The 203-nt window shown below is 38.9% G+C and overlaps 1 pseudogene; it reads right to left on the reverse strand.

Annotated features, from left to right (window-relative positions):
• Positions 1-203, reverse strand: part of LOC119591416 — a 46,665-nt pseudogene that overhangs the window by 7,695 nt on the left and 38,767 nt on the right.

Genomic DNA, 203 nt, shown 5'->3' on the forward strand with positions numbered 1-203 from the left:
CACCCTTCCTGAACCACCGAATTCCTTTTCCTTCCAGCCACTCTAATCGTCCCATTAGTCATCTTCCAAATCACGTTCCTCTCCTTATTTCTCACTTTTTCCCTCATTTCCACCTTCTTTCTTGAATTCCCTCTCCCCCAACGAAAAAAATAAAGAAAACTATTTTCAAGATTTGTTGCAATAAGTTTTGTGAGAATTTACTC

The sequence above is a fragment of the Penaeus monodon genome, chromosome 28 (assembly GCF_015228065.2).
Source record: "Penaeus monodon isolate SGIC_2016 chromosome 28, NSTDA_Pmon_1, whole genome shotgun sequence".
In the NCBI taxonomy this organism is placed as follows: Eukaryota; Metazoa; Arthropoda; class Malacostraca; order Decapoda; family Penaeidae; genus Penaeus; species Penaeus monodon.